Source organism: Ixodes scapularis, unplaced genomic scaffold (genome assembly GCF_016920785.2).
Source record: "Ixodes scapularis isolate PalLabHiFi unplaced genomic scaffold, ASM1692078v2 PGA_scaffold11__112_contigs__length_91849675, whole genome shotgun sequence".
Lineage (NCBI taxonomy): Eukaryota > Metazoa > Arthropoda > Arachnida > Ixodida > Ixodidae > Ixodes > Ixodes scapularis.
The window spans coordinates 22,258,982-22,283,084 of record NW_024609837.1 but is presented as its reverse complement, the minus strand read 5'-3'; the positions used below and the strand labels follow the sequence as shown (position 1 = coordinate 22,283,084).

Here is a 24,103-nt window from a genome sequence, read left to right as displayed (position 1 = left end):
CTGTACCAGTGACACCCACACGAAGACACAAAAGATAAAAAAAGAAATTGGCAACGACTTCTTTACCCTTATAGTCGTATAAGTGCAATTCACTTATAACGATAATGAGAAAATCCGAAACTTCAATCTTGATAACCGATTAGCGTTTTTATGTGAACTAGAAGCTGATCGTTTCTGGTCTACAAACTCTAGAAACTGGTCATTATAAGCGGTACATAGTTATATGTTGTATCGTTATAAGTGGATTGCACTGTAATGCATATTTCACGTATTATAAAAAATTGGGGAGGGATCTTGCATGTCACGCGACGTATATTTTCCCGCTAAATTTAGCGGGAAAGCTGAACAGTTCTATAGGTCGCCGAAGTCAGGTCACGTGACGTCGATTTCCACCGCTAAATGTAGCATGGAAACTGAATAGATGTCTCGGTCACAAGACGCGAATCTTCGCGCTAAGCCTAGCAGGTGACTGAATTCGTGTATCGGTAATGTGACGTCCATTTTCCGCTAAATTTAGCAGGGAAAACCGAATTTATGTTTTAGCCGGAGGACGTTAGTTTTGCCGCTAAATTTAGAGGGGAAAACTGAGTTGACGCATAGGGCACGTGCCGTCAATTTGCCAAAGGTGTATAAACCACTTGACGTCCGGTGACGTCATGTGACGCCACTTTTCCCGCTAAGTTTAGCGGAAAATGGACGGACGGATGGACGGACGGACGGACAAGTGTTTTGCATTGGGGGGTAACTTTAAAAAGCATTTCACGTTTTAAAGCATTCACCACACCTCGTGAAGGAGTTTTTCTTAATTTCTTTCTTCAAATGATTTTTTTATCGAAAATATATTTGCAAAACAAAACATTTCACACACCTCTACAATCAAAACAGAGGTTTTTATTTGGCGGTGTATATCAGACGCACAAAACTGAAATGCCACTACGAACAAAGCAATTCGCCGCCAAGGCAAAGAATCCAGACAAACGAGCAGGAGCCGGAAATAACACAAACCGTCGCGAATGTTAAACGAGCCGGGGGTGGAGTCCCAAGGAGAAATAGGTCCGTGTTTATTTTCTAAACGACAAAACGACCGTTATTCGAGCGAAAAACTGTCCAAAAAATAAAGAAGAAAGGATGCATGCAAAGTGGCGTTCGAAATGTATTGCATCCGGGCGCCGAGGAAGATATCGGAGCAACAAAAGACTTTGGGAAAATACGGCAAGCCTTTGTTTTCAATGATCCCCTTACTTATTTTTCCTTATTCGCGAAGTTCTTTTTTTTTTTTTCTTGCGGACATCTAGATGCGTAGAAAAAATAAAACAAGGTTACATTCTAGTATTTGCTCGAATACAGATTGCTGGTTGTTTGAAAAAAAGAAAGTCTTCGAATATAAAGTGGTTGAATGAGGCACGCTATTTTCACACGTGGTGTGCGTTTTTAACCATTTCATTATTCTCGGAGTAAATATTTTTTTAATGATTGGACAGTCGGAAGTAACACCCCCGCCTCATGGTGATATGAAATGTAATTTATGTAAAAATGACGTAAATAATTGACATCCAGGTTGCACCGCGCCCAAAACTCGAAATCTGGATCGCGAGCTAATGCGCTGCTCGACTGACTGGCGTTAGCGTGCAACACCTAGTAGTGATTTCACAACTACACTCCCGTACGTTGCTCATGAAGAACGACACCGGAGAAACAATTTATTTACACATGAATTTAACAGGACACGAAAATTGACACCATTCTGTCATGTTCGGTTTCAGCCGTTTCCAGAGGTCAATGTTTTGCATGTTTTGTATCTCATTGGGACTTCTCTTGAGTTGTATATTGTTTATCGTATAATCCCGCTTAGTGCCAATCAGAGCCTTCAGGTATTTGTCAATAAAATAACGAATGCATAGTTTATACTTGTTTGCAACATACATACCAACATATATACCTACTGACAACGTTGCTGTTCAAAACTGTAAGATACTTTATGGCTTAGAAAGACGAGTATCACCCCAGAATGTAAATATATGTTATACTCAAGCTGTGAACGAAGTGTCAAAGCACAAACGTCCCAACGCAAATCGCAAACCACCTGATGAAGCTGCCCCTTTCACGCGTTCTTTGTGAGCTGGTATTTGCAATACGTAATTTCAAGCCGCTCAGTTGTTACGCCTCTTCGTCTCACTCGCGACAGCGAGAGAGCGGCTCGGTGAGAAGTATCAAACATCTTGAATAGCTGCCCCTCGTGCACCCCCGAGTTCTCGAAAACTAAAATTCTCGGTGGGCATAAATCTCGATTCGGCAGGGAGATCCTCGAGTCTCTGCATATCAAATCCTCTGTCTCAAACCTGTCCAGCCCATCCCTTTCTCTTTCCGATCGAGAGATTCGCTTCCTGCGGGGCGAGAGGGTTCTTCCAAAGACATAAAAAAAGTCAAAATTCCCGTATCCTCTGCTCCTTTTCTTCTCCGCGCATCCCCCCCCCCCCCCCTCTTCCTTCCCCAAGAGAGCCCACGCCGGTGCATCTTCTCCTCCTCCTCTTGTCTGCGCCCTTCCCCCCTCCTCCCTCCTTTCCCCAAGAGGGCACCGTCGACTCTCGGGCCTGCGTGCAACGGCGACGTGGCGATTGACACACAGCAGACCCCATTTTACGACGTGTACGCGTAGCTGGGAGCAGGGCCACATGGCCACGCTTCCCTCACCCACCACCCTCTCTCTCAACCTCCCGGATGCCCCCGTCAAGCTTCAGGAGGCGAAGTCGAGCCAGTAAACGTTTTGTTGAAAGTTGAAAGCCTGTCTTGTCTGTTTGTCTTTAATGTCCCTCTTTCCTTATCGTAAATCTTGAATGCTAATTCGAGTTTCCAAGCACAGGTTTCCGTTTCACCTTCTCACAATTTTGTGAACTCGACGCCAGGCGGCGCAAGAGTTTGATCAGTGTACAATTAACGCAAGAACCCCCACTGACACTTGGGCATTTCGAACACTTGTTCCGTCTAATTTATAAAGCTGCGAATGGTTTGTGTTGTCCATTCCTTAATAGAAGCAGTTTCTCTTTTCGCGTTCACGCAAACGTCTGAATAACAGAAACAACGGAGGAGAAACATTCCATAAATTAAAAACAATTTACGTACCTAAGATTTCTGAACAAATTGTGTCAGCTTATGAAAACAATAATTATCAAAACCAGTTTTCAAAAAAAAATTTTTTTCAGATTATATTTGGCACTTTTAGATAACAAGGCATGAGGACAGCAGACAAGCTTGACCTACTTTGTGAAACGATGTCCCCCATGCTTACCCTCTGAAGCATGATTCAAGTTAATCTGACAATTCTCTAGTTTCCTTTAGCAGGTTTTATTTGTCTTGTGAAGCCCTTTTCACAGGTTCAAACCTCGGTTATTGTACAAAGAAAATTGTTCAAACCAAAATATCAAGAAAGGCCCGAATTACAATATAAAACAGGGGATGAATAAAAAATATATAAAAAAAACTAATCTTCTTTGAAAACCGCGAACGACGAAGCCGCAAATTAGCGAAAAAGATCCCGAATGTTTTGTTTTTTTTTATTTTTGTTTATTAGTTTTGCGAAATATACGGCGGGAAAGGGGAACACCGGAGGTCTATGAGAGGAATGCGGCGGACACTGGAACTCGATTCCTGCTCCCCAGTCGGGAAAAACCCCAGGGATAAAAAAAAAGGAAAAGGAAGTAAAAAGCGGAGAAAGATACCGGTTTAAAAAAAAGAGGATAGGACGAGTGGAATCTGGGGAATGACGGTATAGAGAGAGAGGCTACAGATAGGAAAGGAGAACAACATGAAGTCAGAAGCGGAGAGAGAGAAAAAAAAAAACCCCGGGAGAGATAGAGAGAAGGGATGAAGAATGGAAGAGGAGGATCCGTCTCGCGGGAACGCTTTCAGCGTGGCGTGCCGAAAGCGATAACCAATAGGACGGACGCATGTGGAGCGCTCCACGAGGACCACCTAATTTTGGGCAACAATGAAGCGGTGTAAAAGAGTAAAAAGAAATAAATGAAGAAAAACATATATATAAATCTGAAGTTTAAAGTGATCTTACACAGGGATTTACGGCGTGAAACGTGCACACTGATAATCGATCTTTCTTTTCTGACGAATCTTTTAAAGCTCTGAAGGTTTGATCAAGTTCTGCGTTCTCTTAGGTTGCAAATCATATTAAGATATTTTCTTCATTATTTAAACATTATTCGCAATTCAAAAGAGGTTATAACTGTACAAACGATGCTTCACGTAACCCAAACACGTGAACTAAGAGAGGGATGCGAGGATTTGTATGCGGCAGTTACTTGGGCATTACAGTTTTCCTACAAATAAGTAGCACGACGCACGAGTTTCGTGTTCGAAATAAGTACGCCGAAGCTTTAATAAATCGAGACCGGTTATAACGAAGTTGGTTATAACGAATAGCGGATATATCGAAGTGATTTGCGATTCTCGTTGACTTCGTTATAATTCGTCTCGACAGTAGCCTGTACTAACGATTCGCGTGCCAAATTCACCCACTCTCTGTATTGGTGCGTAAGAAACCAGTCAAACCACTTCAACAACTAGCTTATTACCGAGCGTGATTCGGTTGACAATAAGTTGCAAACGTGTTACTCATTTCGCCCTAGTTTCATTTTTGTTTTTGTGTTTACGCTTTAACGACACCATCTTATATAACGTGTGGACAGACGCGTGAAACGCAGTCACCTGTTTGCGTACCTCCGAACCGTGACGTTCGCCACTTTCATAGTAGACAGATTCATAGAGGCCGCACTTTACCGTCAAACACATAAAACGTCCTCTGTGACAACACGGCTCGCCACTCCGACTAAAAGGGTCGGCGATTGGCAGCTTGCTTATTGATATTAATAGATCGCCAAAACGAGCTCTCAACAAGGTGTTTGCCGGAAAGATTTTAAAGGGGCAATGACACATCAAAGTCATTTTTTTATTATCCGAAACGATTGAAAACGACGCCGGGACATTACCCTCAAAATTCGAATCTTGGGAATTCAGTATTTGTGAAGTAAAAAAAAAAAAACGATTTTCAAATGCCGACTTTCAAGTTCCCGCGCGATCCGCGCCAATGCACTGACGTCAAATTTTGCGGTCTCCTGCGAGTCGACTTTCTCTCGGACCTCCGCTCCACGTTACAGAGCAAAGCGCCGTTGCCATCGCGACCCGAGGCGCCGGCGGACCGACCGGGAAAAAAACGGTTTTTTTTCCCCCGACTCACGGATTATCCTCTGCTGAGCGCCGGCAAGTTTTCCGAGGGAGAATACAAATCCAGGAAGCGACATCACACCGGACTCTGATTTTTGGTGTTTCAAAAAAAGGGGCCGTAGTGCGTTCGCAATTGCGTTAAAAAACATGTTTTACGATTGCCGTTATTAAATGTTATAGAAACCCCACCTACAAAGCTTCTAACTTTTATGATTTTTGACGTCACCGATTAAAAAGAAGCGAGGAGGTGAGCAGTTGGAGAGAAAAACACCCAAAATAAAAAGGCGCGCGCGCGCAAATAAATTTTTTTTTGACGATGCGTTTTTTTTTTTTTTTTGCGTGTCTATGACTACAACGTGCATCGTTTAGACAATAAAAAAGAATACGACCTTTGGGGTGTCAGTGCCCCTTTAATGACATTTTTCCATTCCGGTTCGAGAGCTTAGCATATCTCGGAACATGAACAGAAATTAGAAACAATAGCTGCAATTATTCGTTTTATGTGAGCATAAACATAAAAAATAGGTAGTCTTCAGGGTGAGAAAGAAAATAAAACAGAAATGAACGAACTCGTATACTCAATATTTTTAAGCCCTTATTTTGTACCCTGTGTTCTTAGGTCTGTCAAAAAAACGTCCATCATACTAAAACAAACAAAAATAGTCACAAAGAAATCAGCAAATTCAGAGTGTGTAACAGATGTAGTGGTGCGGCAGACTAAAACGTTTGATACATGGACACACACAAAAAAATCGAAAACAAAATGAATCGCGTTGCTCGAAATACACCCTTCATTGAGAAAAACACAGCTGACTTACCGTATCTTTTGTTTTACAGCGACAACATCATTAATAATAATTATGGAAGTGAAAGGCAAAACACAGGCAAAAATAAAAAAAAAACGCTTCTGTACGAAATAGCCACTTTTTTGTTAAGACCTCCAAACAAAAAAGCAACAACATCACGTACACACGTTGACGTTAAAAAAACAGCAATTTTTCAACAAAATCAGATGACCTTCACTATAAATATTGCCGAACAATAAAGGCTAGACTTTCTAAGTTCTGAATTTGGAAGTAAAGATAAAGCAGAAATTGCAAAAAAGCGCCTTTCTAAGGCAGCCGAACATGGGCTATATAGTAATATTGAAAAATACAAATATATATCTAAAAAAAAAAAATCATGCCCGCGCGAAAAAAAAAATTGCTGAATGTGCAAGACATCTTATTTGGTGTGAACTTAAGTTGGTACGCACATCACATTGGCGAGAATTTGAAGAAGGCTGATTTCTCGCCTTTCGTGTTCTTGTGAAAATTCAAGAATAAAACCGGTAGTCCCAAACGCTCCTGAAATACTCTTCTGGATTTTATTCATCGCAAAACTTGAGAAAGACAATAAATATATGCAACAGATCGACACACAACTCGTGGTGCGAAAATTGCTAGTGAGTGTAGAGGTCAGCACAATTGGGGCAGCAAAGAAATTCCATAATTTTGGTACATATTTTTTTATGAATTTACCATAAAAGTCGCGATTTTTCACGTCATCTATTTCAATTTAGAAGCCCCCAGACCGCGTTACTCACCCCTTGCGAATATTCACTACAGAATTTAAAAGCTGAAACTCGCATATTATGTTGGAACAGCTAAAACAAAAAGGGCGCATCTCCAGATGTGTCAACAACACCTCTTTGTTTGCACTGGAAGAAAAGATCTGTTGAGGTGAAAATACGAACGGCTCTTTAGGCAAACAAGCAAACAGTTTAAGGAGTATATACCGAGATGTATGCATTCCAGCTCTTTTAACTTTGTACACGGGCTCAAACGTGAAAGCAGAAGGAGCTTGTTTGAACCACGAATAATGACTTGGAAGAAATGTTTGTAAAACGTATTCAAACGGTGGGTTCAACCAAATAGGCAGGTATCATTTACAAAAGAAAACGGTTTTCAGAGTAAACCTGATGAACACATAAAGTGCGTGAAACCAATTTTACTGAAATAATGATAATAATAAAATGGTCTAGTGTCATCAGCCGATCAAGCGGTAGAAAAACCTACACCAAGGATTCCGTCGTTACAACAAGTGACTCATTTAAATTAAGACAAAATATATTTTTTTCTTATTTTTTTAGGCATTAGTTTAGTCACTTTTAAACAATCCACGAAGGAAGAGGGGGGGGGGCAGTTTGTTCTATTGCGATCTATTTGCATCTGCAGAAAATCACGAAATTAGAAAATATTTTACAATGTGCTGAAACTGCCCTGTCAATCCCGTAAAGTTTAAGGGTAAGTTTTGTCCAAAATAGGATTGTAACTCGCGAGGTATATAGTTAGATTCGGAAAGCGTCTTTAAAAGACGACTCCCTGCAAGAGGCGTCATGCATAAGCCAATGGTCTTGCGCACCGTAATCTCAAATTAAGAAATAAAACACTCTTATTAGTCGATACCCGTAGAACACGTACAGTCCTGAACACTATAAGCGGCAACACTCTAAATGTCGTTTTGCTATGGCTGCAGTTTTTACAATTCTCATTATGTCTCGATTTGTCAGAGTCAAAAGACTGGAGCCTAAGTTTCAAAATACATCTCTAGTGGCATGTGGCAGGCGTTCCAAATATACATGACGGGCTGTTTCTTTTTCTTCTTTTTTTTTAGATTTGTAGGGCCAAAAATTACAGCGAAAGCAATATTTCACTAAACACACTCTCAAGAAAAAAAAGGTGCAAAAGGGTGTATTGTTACACCCTTTGTCCCATGTAATACACCCCAAAACTTCAATTTGACGTACACCGCCCTATAGTTTAACAGACGGCCCCAAATTTTATGAGGTGCTTGATAACGGTGCAATATAACTTTTTGAATAGCTAAAGTACGTATCAAAGACTACATAAAGAAAACACCAAGTTTTTACTGTAGGGCCAAGAGAACCCCGATTATTTTTTTTTTGTGGTCAGTAAAACGTACATTAGCTATTTTAATAAGTTGTACCACACGGCTATCAAGCCCCTCGTAAAATTTCAGGCTGTCTGTTCGACTGTAGGGCGCTGTAAGTCGAAATAACGTTTTAGGGTGTATTATATAGGACAAAGGGTGTAAGAAGGCACCCTATTACACCCTTTTTTCTTGAGAGTGATGCATCTAGATTTGAAATATTTCTAACTGCAATAGAACAAATCAGGTGGAAAACATGGCAGGTGTGTCATTAATAGACAGTTCTAAAGTGAACACCAAAGGGGCAACGAATATCGCACATAAATATACAAAATACGTTGTCCATAGTGTCAGAAAGTAGCCTAAATTAAAAAAAAAAAAGAAAAAGAGTCGTTTACAATGGCTCTGTAGTTCCGAATAAGAGCGCAGCTCTTGAGGAGGAGCAGGGAAGGGTTTGGATGAAAGGAAAGAATGCAGAGGGGAATTTACCGTGAAGTTGTGAAACGATTTCCCGTTAAATTTCCGCGTTAAATATAGCCGCGAAATTTATGCGCTAAATTTAGTGGAAAATCGTTCCCGCTAAGTTTAGCGAAAAAATTTCCCCGCTAAATTTGGGTTGAAATTTTCCCACTATATTTAGTTGAAAAGAATTGGCGGAGTAATTTTCCGCTAAATTTAGCGGACAGATTTGCCCGCTAACTTTGGGAAAAAATTGTTCTGCTAAATTAGCAGGAAATTTCCCGCTAAACTTTGCAGGAAAACTTTCTAGTACATTAGCGGTAAATATTTACGCCAAATTTAGCCGGGAAATTTCCCCGCTAAATTTGACGATAAATATAGCGGAAACTATTCCTGACAAGTTAAGCCAAAAATATTCCCCGCTAAATTTAGCGGAAAAAATTTACGCCAAGCTAAGGCTCCAACTGACGTCACTCTCGTTACGCCCCGCGTGACGTCACGTGTGACGTTATTTTGGGAAACGTCCCATAATGCAACGCGCGGTAGCGCCGACGGCGACGCCCCTCAAGCCGGAAACGTGCGCCTAAGAGCTGCGCTCGAAAAGGAATAAGAAACCCTTCACATAAAAACTGTCATATAACTTGTAATGGTTATTGCTCGTCTTATAAGCGTGATAGGGCACTCAACAAAAATGCTCAGTTGTACATCGAGAGCTCCAAGGATAACGTACAGCGAGCCGCCACCGCCGTAGTATCGGAGACATGGCGTCTGTGTGACACGCAGACACCGATGCGAAGCGGCGTCCAGGGGACTTCCCTAAACGGGAGGCTCTTTCCCAAATAGGGATGACCATTGCAATTTGGCGCCGTTCGTCCCTCCCGGCGCCAATGATCCCGAGGGGCTCACTCGTCGGCCGTTTGCGCAGGTCATGGGGATACTCGGAATGCAATATTGATGCGCCAGCGGAACACGCATCCGTTGGGCACGTAGCGAAAGACGGAGGGGGAACATGCGTTGCCACGTTGTTTCCCCCGGTCTTGTTTTCTTTATACATTTTTGCCCAACTTTTTTTCTTTCTTTTTTTCCGAATTCCCGCTTAAACGGAATTATTTCTTATAAAATTCGGAGTATTAGAAAGACGAAAAACATCAAGGAGCCTATATTTTTTACTTCTTAAGTAATTTAAGCACATATTTGACGAACAATTTCGGACTGAAAGGTCTACCTTTTTTTTATTTCGCGCAGACATACTATTTGTTGGGAGTATATTGAAGGGTAATTGAAAGCCAGAAGTAAAACCAGCTCAGCCATTGCTAAGAAAAGTATGTGTCACCTCTTTCTTGAAATAGGGGTCTAATGTTTTTTTTTTTGTTTCTTACCAGTAGACAGTTTTAGTGGACCGTACGCTAAAGTTTTGCGCAACGCTAGGTATTTTGCGCTGCGAGCAGGCCTTTGCGGGATGCTCTCTCGAGAAAGATCTCGGGTGATCTCGGTCAGGCCCAGCGAGAGCAGGCGTTTTAAGATGGCGGTTACCTCGAATTGCGCAGCGTGGCCGACGTTTTTCGCGAAGTTCAGGGCTACGTGAAATTACGTGGTGTTCAGCTCGGCAGTTCTTTCCGGGACCTACCGCAGTCGAGTCAGATCGCCGAGTATCCGGAGAAGCTCACAGCGAAAACGTTCGCAGCTCGCAGCATGCGTGAACGCTGCGGTCTGCCCAACGCTAAGCCTCTTCACCGAAGTTCATCGCCGACAGACGAGCGACTCTTCAACAAAGCGCCAAAGTTGTCGCCGCGCACTGGACATTGGTAGGTCATGGATCTGTTCCCGCGATAGTATTGATAAAAGGTGCCGTTCTTACGGGACGATTGACGGAAGCTCCACAATTGAATTTGGCTACGCACTCGTACTCGTAGCCTCTGTACCCCGCAGAAGAACGGGCTTGACTAGGTACCGGGAATTCTACGGCTCTGGCAAATTGAATCGAGGAGATTATGCGAGATGTTCACTCGACAACGTTTACTGAACGCACAACTAAACTCGGTTCGAGCAGGTAGTTTTTAGCGTACGCTATAGTATTGCGTGTTGCGCATGTAAGAGCCACCAACGGTATACTAAAATCCTCTAATGAGTTTTATTATAGCGCATACGAGCAAACATAAGTAATGTGCGTTTGTGTGAGCGTGCGAAATTCCACACTCCGCGTGTGCAAAGCACCGGCCGCGTACGTCTTGGATTCGCGCCTGGCAAAATCACAGCGCTTGCACTTTCTCCTATATACGCAAGGCTAGAACTCCCTACTGAGTGTAGCACTAGCAAAATCGTACGCTAACCGTACACCAAGCGCTCGTGAGGATAAAATATTTGAGAGTAATTACAGGCAAGTAAACAAGTAATATGAGAACATGAACAAGCAGAATGCTACAGAGGTTGAGAGTGAAAGAGCTGGATGCTATTCGCTCTTGGCGTACGTGCCAGCGGCTCGCTAACACAGCGTGACGAGACGCTATCGATGACGCTGCCACTGCTCCCGTGTGGTGCGACGTGACTGCACCCCCCCCTCCGCATGTACAGCGCCGGGCGGTGTGCCGACATGCAGACGTGCGTCAAAGGCTGAAAGCAGAAGCCAGCTGGCGAAACTTTGTCCTTTCGGAACCCGGGGCTGAACTTAGTTGCAGGTTTTAGTCGAGCTGGTTGGTACATACACGCATTGTTTGTGCACAAACCGGGACGGTACATGGAATAAGCAGTATAGCGTGGTGGTGGAAGGCGAAAACCAATATCATATTTATGCTGGGTAACGGTCGTATTCTTTTCTTTTCTGCAAGGCTTTAACATCCTGCCCAATTTTGTTTGTTTAAACTGATCGTCGGTTTGTTTTTCGTGTTCGGTGGTCCTGGCGCGTGACGTTCCACTGCCTCGGGAAAGCCAGCTTGAGTAGGAAAACGAGTCGCGGGCGTGTCTTTCATCCCTGCCTCGATGTGTGGTCGTATATGTTTCTTTTATTTATTTGATTACTGAGTGGGGACAGGTCCTTTTGAAGTACGTCATCGCGACGTCAAGGATGTAAACTTTTGTTGTTTTAGTATGGCAGGCGGTGGCCGCTTCACCTACATATAGGTTTCTGTTGTTCTTCAAAAAACCGAAAACATTTTCATCTTTGCATCTTATCTTTCATCTCAATAACAACCTGATTAATAAATTATTTTTTTTTGTTTAGATTATTCTAATCAAATTTCGTGACTTAGACGGACGGTGCGTGGCTTAAACGTTCCCATAAAGCATGCTGTGGAAGCCAGTGGTTGATGTACTCTTCTAAGGCAAAAAAAAAAAAAAAGCATGGCGGATGCAGAGAAGAGATAGAGCGAGAGAGGGAGAGTACCCGAATGCAGACTTTTTTTGTTCCAGCGTCCCCAATGGGGAAACGCTTCGTGCGCGTTATCCTTCACCTGTTCGGCATTCCCGAAGTGACGCTTTTGGGGTGCTTAGCAATTCCCCGGTTTCGATCAAAATCTATTTTTGTAATTTCTTTCTCGTACCTCTTGTTTACTTCTGCCCTAGCGGGTGTACGTGGGTCACAGCGAAATAAATGGTGGTTCAGAGGCAACCGGTCATTCACGGGTTTCACAAGAGGTCACGAGAAGGTCAGTCGCAATGTTGCTCAAGTTGTACCTTGATGTCAGCGTTTCACCGGCGTCGGTGACAAGTTAACAGTAAAGTGGAAGCTCCTCCCACCTCTTTACACTTTAGCACAGCGAAGGCCGGAGGCGAGGTAGCCTCCTCTCCAGCGTTTGCTTCGCGAAAGGGTAGAGAGGGGGCAGGAGCTTCCACTTTTCTCTTATCCTGTAACCGACTATAGAAGAACCACGGACCGGCAAAACAAAATAAAAAAACAAAAATATAGGAAGAGAAACTTTTGTACTAAAATATCCCGGTCATTTTTGGCTTTATCATTACAGCAAGAATTGCACCGATTGTATCGTTTGGCGTATATTGAATCTTCGCTGTAGATGAGAAGTGTTATAGCCTCTGCTTCGCAACTGCTAGCCCAGGGTAGGTAACGCACACTACGTAGCACTGGGCGCACGAGCACACGCCCGTACGATGCTCATCCAGATCAAAGCTTGCGGGGGTGGGGATTGAACCCAGAATCCCTGGGTCCTTCTGCGCGGCAATTGCAGGCGGAACGCGAAAAAGTGGCGTTTGAACACCTTCGGCAAGCGTTTCATCGAGCGAGTTTATTTCATGCGAACAAACTTGTGCTTCTCCAGTATTACAACCAGGTCGTTTGGAGTTTCGGCCACACATAGTCTATTTGCTGTGCAAAAACACTGCGCGTTATTTCTTCTTGATACCGTCTTTTGAATGTATCACATTCAAAATCATCCGTTTCAGACGCACGCTAGCACACTTGCACACTTCACGTACACACACAAACAACATACGAACATAACGCGGGCGCGGTACAGCCTTGTTTCTTCAAAGCGGGTAGAAAAAAAACAAACAAAAAAAAACATCGTTACTCACGTCTGCTTTGTGTCTCGGTCAATTAGCGAATTAATAACTTAGTCAAACAAATTGAACGAGGCCCCTTTGCGAAATTCCGGCAGACGAGCATTGTTATACTTTGATTCACCTCAATTTGGCAAACAGCGAACGCTACAGCCTTCTTGAACCAATCAGGGAATGACGGTGGCGAAGCACGCGACGGCCCTTGCCAAGCAGTTGGGAAAGAAAGGAATTACAAACTCTCCGCTTAACAAATCTTATTTTGCTTGTCCCAGCTGTCAATTTTCTCCCCCTAAAAAAACAACCCGTCATTCAATTTTTTTTTTCACAAAAACGATTTTGTTTTATTTACCCCCGTGGCTTCAAGAGCACTGTACGCAACCAACGAGTTAAAGTATGGTCACGTGACTCTCTCCGATGCGCTGATTGGCTCACCAAGACCGTAGCCTGCCCCGTTTGCCGACTTATGATGGAACGGTGTATAAAAAAAAAAGCCGGAGAAGGAACGTGGAAGGGGAGAGACGAGGAGAATCAAACAGAATTAGTCCGCGAGAGGAATTCCGAAGCAGAGGCACTAAACCCGAGGGAACCACGCATCACCGACTTCTTCCAGCTTCCGCATCAATGCACAGCGCCTCGGAGGTGTCCTCTCTCTCTCTCTCTCTCCCTCTCTCTCTGTCTGTCTTTTTCTTTCTTTCAGCACGGTGCCGGCAATGCTGGTGTTTAGCTAAGGTGGCTAAAAAGGAAAGTGTATCTTTCTCCTTTTTGCAGACAGCGACATTGTCGAGTTTCGGGTGTCGCATACATAACCAGATTATATTAGCCTCGTTAACAGACCGCAGAACGAAGCTTTACCCGATGTTCTACATTGCAACGACTTCTCAAACGCCCCCGGACGTTGGAACGGGTTTATAAAGTTAAACAGTCGACCGTTAAAATGGCTTGCCAAGAGTTGACGCTGCCTCGAGCAATTTCGGTTCATCAGGGACACACATATTACTTACGGTCTGCACTAATATGATTTCCCTGGACTAAGTTACTTTGCTGTTCTTAAATGCATTAGAGTTGCACTCCCATAAAAGAAAATCTGAGTGTAGTATCGTGGTTTTGTTTCGTACTTGCATTTGCGAGTAAAAGAAGTTTCTGCATTCTTTTAAGGGTCTACATGTAGTAAGGGTACCAGTAAACATGGCCCGTTTTATGCAGTTACGTGCCAAGAGACTTCATTAGACTTGCACCTTTGTGCTAATTCTTGCTCGCATAATATTGTCGAAAAACCAATAATTAAAACGTTCAATAACGGTCTAATTAAGTAATTAGCCTGCAGCTTACCATGACGATTATTCGCTCATTTAATGTCCGCTAAGCATGATAAATACACGGTGTTTGTCTAAATATCCTTCGCTTTGTAAGAAATAAGTACAAATTAAAATCAGCCACACTCTACACGTGGTTGCAAGCAAGAAAAAGAAAACCATACAAGGACAAAGCTAATTGCGCGAGAAAAACGATAGCTCTAAATGACATGCTCGATAAGCGTTTGTAGTTCCGCAAAAATTGAAAACAATATTACTAGTTTATAACCCGTCGATTTTATTTAGGAATATACACACAGTGCCGAAAGCCTGGTTTCAAACTGAAAAAAAAAACACGAATAACATTAAGGTTCCTAGCTTTGTTTAAAGGCTTTTGTTTCTTATTACTGTAACTAATAACGACGTGGAGCCTCTGAAGTGATTGGAGAAGTAACGGAGCACATTTTCAAGTAACGTTTAATTACTTTGTTAAACGAATGAAGTAATCCAATGGAACACTTTTCAGTCAAGATTCATTGTAGTTGTAAAGATCGTTTATGAGTTACGTGTGCAAGGCCGCCTGCAACGCCACGATGCAACGCGCTGCGCCGGACTCACCTTCTACGCGAGAGCCGATATCACCGAGCGCCATTACAAAGCCAGGCCATCGCTCATACAATATTCAGCGACGACATCGATCAAGCCCGAGACTCACCGCTCATCTTTATGGATATTGTATAACAGAAACGCCTCCTCTTCCTCGCACCCCAGGCGTCGGGTTCCCTATCCCCATTAAGGGGGACTGCACCACCCTTAAGAAGTTGGGGTCCGCTATCTTGGGGTTGGAGTCTGGCGTACCTGGCCCTCCCCCCCTCCCCCCCCCCCCCTCTTCCTTTCCTAAACACTAGAGGCTAGCCAACAACTCCTGGTTCGCAAGGCCAAAGTATCGAATTTTCGGCGTTCCCTAAAAGAGGCCGGTGCAATGCACGGACGACGGGACTCACGGGCTAGGTGACGTGACAAGTGTTTCGTTGCAACGCGAGGCAAATCACCCTTCTCCCTTCTCTCCATTTTGTCTTTTTGGTTGTCCAACACAACATAATGATACTCCTATTTTTCTATGCCACAACTCAAGATATAATCTTCTTTTCTTAATGTAAATTCAGAGGTTAGTTACTTTTCTTTTCTGCAACAGCGTAGCTACTTTACATTTGAAAAACCTTATCCCCTTTTCATCCCTTTGAACCCCAAAGATCCCTAGTGGCCTCTATTCAAAAGTTCGCGCCAAATAGTAGCTGTTGCGCTAAATATCCCAGTCCGTCATTTTTTGGGCACGCGCACTGAGCGGGGATTGGACTCGAGGGCTGCATCTGAGTTCGGCGTGGATTCGCCTCACCCGGCATTAATACGTCACCATTCGGCGAGGATTACGATCCAGTCACGAGCTTCGTGCCCCAAAAATGGCGACTTCCCATGTTGCTCGATGGGGTTTGGAAAAAAGATTCTGTTCTCATTGCCTCATAACGTAGCAAGCCACTCCCCACGCCATCCCGGGCAACCTACAATGTTGCTCCCTTTTCCTTCCCTAGGCCAACAGGGCCACCTTCCCCGGCGTGCCGCGTTTAGGGATCCCCTGGGGATCCCCTCGCTTTAAACCGGTATCCGGCGGGTCATCCCGAGCACGGCCGGATTCGGAGTCAGCGCAGCGTGAAGGATTGATGCGCCGTGGCCCAGCGAGTCAGATAGCACCGGGCGGTCCCTCATGCATTTTAGAGAAAGGAACTCCGTCACTCCCAATTCCACTGCCCGGGAACATCAGTCCGGTAGACCGAAGAGAAAACAACGACGGATTGTGCAAAAGTCGTGTTGCACAGATTTTTTTTTCCAATCTTTTATTACTGTTGTATGGATTAGAGCTTGATATGACAAAAACTCGGATGCTCGATTTCATCCCCCTTCTCCATTACGCTTTCTTGTGCATACCTGCTGCTGGCACAACACTGTCGGTGACAGGTAACATATACCCTTCTTGTCCGCATTTAATTTTAAGCGTAAAATCTGGTATACGGCTGGTTCTAGCCTCTTGATCTTATGCGTACGTTACGAAAACGCGCAAACCACTAAACATTGCAATGAGTGGTTCCTCTACACGAGTAGACCTTTACGAAAACATTGCACCGCGCAGCGACAGGAATTGTGGGGCCGTGGCTCGATGTGCACTCGAGTGGACTTGTGCGCATCACACATCTTAGAAGGAGCGTTACACATTTTTCCTCTCCAGAATGGGCTCCAAACCAAGAGGAAACTTTGAGCAACACGACTTTTTTCGCGTTTTAAAATCGCGAAATGCTTAATTATCAAAAATATCTGCTTCTATTCAGTTTTTCGCCCGTCTTACTTCGGATTCCCGCAATGCGGCCGAAAGATGACAGGGCTGCCGAATAGTTTTGAAATAGTTTATTCAGCGAGCCAGATTAACCTACTCGCACGTTCTGGGCCAAAGTCATGATCTCACTCTTCTTTCTTAATTCTTTTGCTCTTCTTCAAATCTTGAACGAGTGCACTGTGTTAATGATGGTCGGACATTCTTTAAATCTGGTTAAATCTGCTCTTTTTTTTTAATTAAAACTTTTCTTATTCTTACGTTTCTTAAGCCTGGCCAAAAACAGAAGTACACAAGAGTACAAAAAAAATGCTTGTCGGTGTTCAGTATTTGTCGTCTTTACTATATAATATCGCTCCAAATGTGTTATATCAATTAGTGTATATTTGAGTTCATAAGCGAACAAACGCCTTTTCGTGTTCACTTTTTTTAAGGCAAAATAAGAAAAGGTAACTTATCTCTAGACTTCTGCGACCATATTAAGAGGCACTATTTCGAAGAAAATAAAATCTCGTTAAGAAAATGGCTCTGCAGTTCCTTCATGCGTGAAACTTCAAGGCAGAACCGGTGCTTTGGACTGAATACTAGATACGCGCAAAACTTTTTTGACGGAAGAATGAATGGTAAACTCAACTAAGCATTTACAACTTGAGCCGCTAATTAAACCAGCAAAATGCAACGAATATTTTCAAGGTATTAAAAATTCTAGAATATTTTTTATTACACATACACTCGAAATATTTTCGCCGAGTGAAGAACAAAATAAAACTTAAAAACGAAGACAGTGAATAGTGTGCTGCATCAATAGAGGGGACCTGTGATCGTTTAAGAAAACTACGGCGACAGTTCTGATCGAAATCAGAAATGTTTTTGTCGGGCTAAATTGTGATTTGAAAGTAGATATGGTATTTTTTATTTATAACTTAACTTTATTACTACATAAACAGAGGAAGTCGACTGGATTTTATTTCTTGTGTGATGGTATTTATTTTCTTTAATCCTAACGTCAAAAGCACGCACCTTCCAGCTGTATTTTTTTTTACAAGTGAGGTACAGGCAGGTTACAAAACCACTAAAGATCTTTAATGGAAGAAAAATTGATTCAAGGAGTCGTTCTGGTATCACCAGCCAAATTCACGTTCAGGCTCTTGACTGAGTCGGGTCGTCACTCTTTCTGAGCGTCTCATTGAATATTAAAGACGTAGAAATGGGCCCAAAACGAAAAAAAACTCACTAATACAAGAAGAAACGAAACACACATTGTCTTCGATAAAATCAAGAGCGGTGGCTACCTATCTAGCACAAGCTAGGTATTTCGAAAGACACATTGATGTCCAATATCGTGCTCAATATCTTTTACTAATTGAACCTTATCCCTATCCCTATCGAAAAACCCACCATAACTTTTCGTTATGTGGACTATGAAACTGGAAATCTATTTGAATAATATCTGGGTTTCAGGTTTTCAGAAATTATTCCTTACGGTCTGCAATCTGGATTTCCGTTTTCCAGACACAATTCCAGTCAGATTTCCAGTTCCATAATCCAGATAGTGAAACGTTATATTTAGTTTTTCGCTAGAGATAGTAATGGTCTAGTCAAACTCTGTATGTTATTCCACGAAAACGGGCAAGAACGCCATTACCCCGCCAACCACCGTTAATGACTCTTCCCTCTCCAACGTCTGCTTATCGCTGCCTTCCAATGGCGGCCACCATCTGACGCATCCTCGCTGTCTAACCTTCTTTCTCGGTAAAGGTACACCGCGATCGACAACGTCGAGCCTTTTGCCGCTCCGAATGACAGATGGAAGGCCCCCACGGCGGGCGACGGTTTCCCGTAATTATTCCCGCGGCCGCAGGAGTTGCAGGCACCAGGGGAAACCGATTTTTCACCCGCGTCCAGGTAATGTCTACTTTGTTTTGTTACTTCCGTTTGTTGGTTCCGTGGTAGCCATTGTAGTAGTTTATGTCTGTGCTTTATAAAGGTCCAATTATCTGGTGCGGTTCTGTAACCGGCTATGCCACCAAATCGAATTCCTCATAAGTACACGCTAAACAATCTCGGCTGAGCTCTGAGAGTTGTGCGGGAATACAAATGACTGGCAAAGTTGCTGCGGAAATTTTCGTTGAAATGCGATTGCAATGTCGTCCCGTTTTGTACTGCGTTAACGTTTCGGCACATCGGTGGTTTAGTTCTAAGTTACAGTACAAGAAACGTCGTCCAAAAAGTGTTTGAAATAAGGACTTAACCCCAGATGAATGATTTTCTTTAGCGCCTAATATTTTGACGAGTCTTGCACAAAAAACATGTTGTTCCGGCCATCTGATGGTTGGTTTTTTCCTCCTTAAACATGGGGCTAAAGTATCAAACTGTCTTTTTTGTATCACATTTACAACAAATTCAGATAAGTTTTTGATCTAACTGTCTAGCAGCTTTTTCCATTTTGATGAATTACCCGAGACTTGAGCGAGAAAACTAGAAACAGTAACCGTGGAAGGAAAATAAAAAGGTGACAGAAGGGACAACTCTACCAGGGCTGAGCAAAGATACTTCAAAAAGCATTCCGGAATACAAAAACAGCGATACATGTATTTTAAGGCCTGGATACAGATACTGCGATACATTTTCTTTTTCTTTGTAATGGGACACACTTGAGATACCTCTGCGAAAACGTGAAAAAAAAAAGAGATTCCAGAGTCTAGATACAGATAGGTAAAAAAATTCAATGCTTTCAAATTGAATGGCAAGAGCTGAGAATGTTCTTTGTAGCGAACGAAAAAGGTAGTGCGTGTGTTCCTTCCTCCTTGTGTGTCTGTTTGCGCAGATCCCCTTACCTCGAACTCTTCATCTATACACATCTACCTTTTCAGGTACTCCTAAAAAAAAAAAAAAAAAAAAAAAAACATTATTGCTCCAGTAGACCGACATAAGTATTGGAGACCAAAGACTTGCTGTAATGCTTTACAAAAGGCGCCCGCCCAAAGCAAACCGTGTCATGCCGCGAAGGCGTCCCAAACTGTGGTGCGAAGTGCTTCAAGATCACCTTCAACATACCCTTCAAGGCCACCTTCAAGATCACCTTGAACAACAAAGACATATTTTTCTGCACTAAGGCTCTCCCAGTCTGCGCGGAATCTGTTGTATTATGAAAGGAAGAAAAGCTCCTCTTAGACGTTCTTTACTGTCCAGGATTGGTGAATTCCTGCGCTTTTTTTTTTACCCCTTTCCAATTTTCCCTCAGCTAAAGTCGAAAAAAAATGTAGTGCATTGTGGAAGGAGATTAATCTGCTGTGTTTCTGGTATTCGACAACAAATGTAACGAGATACATAAGCCTGGCAGAGTGTCACGACACATTACACACGTCTTAAATGTAGTTCGCTTACTAAGATACAAATAAATTTCCCAATCGTACCGTGACACAGAGATACAGATACTCGAAAGAATAGTTTATATAGCGATACTGTGCAGCCCTGCTTTCTATTCACCGCAGATGGACCTCCCGCGACAAACCAAGCATGCTGCACTTCAAATATTTCTTTCTTGCTATGAGGAAATAAACATAATATCTGAAAGGTGCGGCCATAAGGACCATCATATTTTGCACGCTTTGCAAAGAAATCGACTTCCAAACGTAGATACCTAAAACTAAACACGCAATCTTCCTTTCGCAAAAAAAAAGAAAAGAAAAAAAAGGTAAATGTTTTAGAGCTTGGCTCATAACTAGTGAAAAGGAAAATAGAGAAAAACGGCCGCCGAGGGAAACGGCCGCCGCTCATTTTCTTTGTACTATACTGGCCAGCTCTTCAGATCTTCGGCTGCATACTGGTTTTCAAGCTCGCTTCCAGGTGGCGTAGTGAACGCAAAGGTGTTAAGAACATCATGGCACAGGCTGGCGACGAGCAGGATAACCGTGATAAATAATAATTTTAACAAAATATACGAATAATGATGAAATTTCAGTTCGTATATGAAAAAAAAAAAAACACTTTATGTTTCATAAAAAATAAAATTTTAAAGCAGACGAATGTTTGTTCTTTTTTGTCGTCTGTTATTGGCTTGCTTCGTTTGTCACAACCCAACAAAAAAATGCCATCGCATTTATTATAAACCACGTAACGCTCGCACATAAGCATATAACAAAATAACGAGATGATTGGAATGAATAACCGCAGCATTGGGAAAATGTCTCCCTGCAATCCAATTCGATTAAACGTAGAAGATCTTGAGATTAACCTTTAGATTATGGTGACACACAGCGTTGTACACGGGAGCGGCAATAAATCACCGAAGCCTTTCTTGCATCAATACCGCAACATAGACTTTTCCCGCCATCTTTGGCAAAGCGAAATGAATCCGCAAAATCAACAGTACCACGGATTCATTACGATAAGGCCAACGTGGAATAAAAACAAAACAGAGAGCTATAGCGGACAAGACGGCTCATCTGAGAACCTGAGGGCTAGCAATCAAGAATGAAATATGGTTGGTGGGCAGGTAGCGTTCCTTCTTTCACGCAAGGATGGACCGAGGCAAAGGCTGGGAACCGAAGCAATCGAATCATCTTTCGCAAAAGCAGAAACGTCATAGCGCGCTTGGGCAAGGTCAACCGTTCAGTTACTAGGCTTGGGCAAGGTTAACTATTCAGTTAGTTAGGATCAATACAAATCTCAAACAACTTAACTAAAAAAAAAAAGTTTAGGGATCAATAACTACACTGCAATTTCCACGGGCCTGCCCATGCGTGGCTGCTGTCGTTTCGGTCCAAGACTGGGTAGAAACTGGCATAAGAAAACAAACAAATGAAGTAATGAACCCTATTGTCAAGATCTCATTTCAGACAAGCAGAGCGCAAAATTGCGCGGCAGCCGCGTTCATCCACCCGCGTATATTTTATCTCCAAACCCTATATTACGGTCTATAGAACCGACCGATACATCTTGTGAGACCTATAACACTGAGAAGATGCAAAATAAAATACCGGTGTCGTAACCACTGTTATTTCCCAGGCTCAACATGGAAAAATGAGACGAAGAGATTCTGTTGAAACTTATGCTATCAGAGTGAATACCGTGATGCAACGCTCTCGACTATTCACCTGATTCGGCGGGAGCTGATATTACGAGGACGCCACGGTGTTTGGTGCCCCAAGTAGGGTTCCAGTAGTATATTTATTTGCTTTCCAACAACGTGCGGCGATCAGTTGAAAAACTTTTCTTTCACATGATTGTTTATAATACGTTTTTACGAACTAGCGCTCATTATAGAAAGTACTAGAAACAACAAAAGGATGCGAAACAAAAAGAAAAGAAGCAGAGAACCAGAAGCGCGCGGGGTCCGCCGATAGCTGGCGGTAGCGAGTTTGTTTGCGAACAAACACCGGTGAATATACATGTAGGTGGTTAGAAACAGTATAAAGAACACACGAATCAATATATAAAAAGACACAAAACGTGTGGCAATTTTTCAAACCTGGTTGTTTTAATCCCTCCTTTTTTTTTTGGGGGGGGGGGGGGGGTCCCCTTCCCCAAAAAAAATAAAACTACAATTGCTTTTTAAAACATTCATTTTATTAGCGGATAATTCAGGTTTCCTCAACAATCATTGTTTCATAACAAATACAAAGGACAGACAAAAATGTGTTTTTTTAAGGGTTAGGGGAGGAGGTACCTTGGTTATTACTTGTTTTCCAGCTTCTTAATAGTTCCCAGAAATAAAATTTCATTGAAGTATCTCGGAGAAAAAGAACGATGAGATAAGGGTAAAGAATCTCAAAGAAGAAGAAAGACACATATATTTTTAATGGATATATACCTTCCCAGTTGATTCAATCATTTCAGCTACTCCTTGTACGTTTCTTTCTCCTTCGTTTATCGCAAGCTAAACTCTGTTTCGGTAAGAGAAGAGTTTTGTTCCAGCCCTCAAATCCTTCCTGAGATTTTAGTAGCTTAATTTCTCAAGTCTCTGAATCCGCGCCAGGCCACTGAGTTCTAATGTAGTATGCAGGATCTCGGATCGAGGCTTTTTCTTGCTGGGGTCGAATAGCTTGTGCACGAACGTTAAAGCTGACAGCCCTCGCAGTTTTTACAAATAAATTTTTTGTAATCGAAAGTGACTAATATGGACGAAACCTGTAGTGCACCTCAATGTGACAAGAGTTACCTAGAGTTACCGCGGAGTCGGTGTGGTGCTTTCGATGAGTTGGGTTTAGCAGACGACGCGCTTAAAGGTTTTGCTACGCGGAATTCGCTCACTCCCGGAAAGCCGCTGTCAAGGTGGAACTTGGAACTTTTCCGACATTCATCTAGTTGTGGGCTTTTGCGAGGACGGTCTTATTGACGCAAGTTTTTTTGTTTACTCCACTACGGGACCAACTCGCCAGCTCAGTCGTCGGCGCTCTGCCATGTTTCATATATTGTTTTAATGAGAGTTCGAAACGCTTGAGAAATCCCAAATCGATCTCCAAACACCCGATATAATGATCACAACACATCATAAAATACTCGCCTTGGAGCGCAGCGTACAAGCCTCAGTATTCCTACTTTAAGGGGGATCGGTGGCCCAGTGGTCTAGCGCACACCAGCTCGGAGCACGTGGAGCGAAAGCTCGCGCTGCAGAACCCAGGGATCCTGGGTTCGAGCCCCACCCCTGCCCGTTTCGATCTGTATGAGCATCGTACCGGCGTGCGGTCGTGCACCACTACTGCGTGGTGCACGTTAAAGACCCCAGGCTAGCGGTTGTACCGCACTGGCTAAATTGCTCATCTACAGCTGGGAGACTCGTCGCCCCTGTGAGGCAGACCAAGTTCTAGGCTGTATAAACATACCACACAACCCAATTTTTATTCTTACTCTTGTTTGTTTCTCCCTTAGACTTGCGTGTATTGTCTGTTTACAACTTATGGCCGCCGGTGGTGCCCCCGACGGGCTCCCGATCTGCGGTCCAGCCTACTACAATAGAGATCAGTGGTCCAGAGTCCAGACAACTGATTTTTATGGCTGGCACCTAGGCTGGAAAGCATTTTCTCAGCCTAGGTGGCGCAAGCTATCGCCCGTTACAAAGAGCGTAGCCAATATCATCCATCTATCTATCCATTCATTAATCCACCAGACCCAGCCAAGTCAAGCAACACCCACCTAAGCCAAGTCGAGTCAAGCATAATAAAAATCCTATTTTGTTGCCGTTTCTCTTTTTCGGCCGCTACGCTATAGATTCGCCCCTGGTGGAATCACCGTCTTTACAAGACACTTAAAAAAATCAGTGATGCCAGGTTTTACTTAGAATCACCGACAACCT

The 24,103-nt window shown here is 43.0% G+C and overlaps 1 pseudogene; it reads right to left on the bottom strand.

Annotated features, from left to right (window-relative positions):
• Nucleotides 1-24,103, bottom strand: part of LOC8041105 — a 159,983-nt pseudogene that overhangs the window by 48,033 nt on the left and 87,847 nt on the right.